The sequence below is a fragment of the Phalaenopsis equestris genome, unplaced genomic scaffold (genome assembly GCF_001263595.1).
Source record: "Phalaenopsis equestris unplaced genomic scaffold, ASM126359v1 Scaffold000202, whole genome shotgun sequence".
NCBI lineage: Eukaryota > Viridiplantae > Streptophyta > Magnoliopsida > Asparagales > Orchidaceae > Phalaenopsis > Phalaenopsis equestris.
The window spans coordinates 3,990,741-3,991,181 of record NW_018164644.1 but is presented as its reverse complement, the minus strand read 5'-3'; positions in this window follow the sequence as shown (position 1 = coordinate 3,991,181).

The following is a 441-nucleotide window of genomic DNA, read 5'->3' as shown; positions in this document are numbered from 1 at the left end:
CCCTTCCATAGAGCCTCTACCATAGCCCTCAACCAACACCTGAAATTGGTTGTGGTCGAATTCATACATAGACCTTACACCAGAGCCAGAGACTCCATCCCTAAGCTCTCTGGAGTATAACGAAGGTGTGAAGAATCTCTGATTGAGGCTACACCTCTCGGAGCAAAGGTATAACCTCACTCACTCTCCCGAGCCTTTACGAGCTCTCCATGTATAATGGCTTGATTTCATAGCCTGTTTACCATATAGATATATTCGTCTCTTCAAGACGATCATTTTAAAAAAATAATCACTAGAATCAATTAAGAAATGAAAGACATCTTAAGGTTTTAGTGTTGACGGCTCTCGGTTAAGGCTATCGGGGACGATGAACGGATGTCGTCCATCCGCGCGTGTATTGAATGGACGGCGGAGATCAAGCCGGATGATCATCTGAGGCGA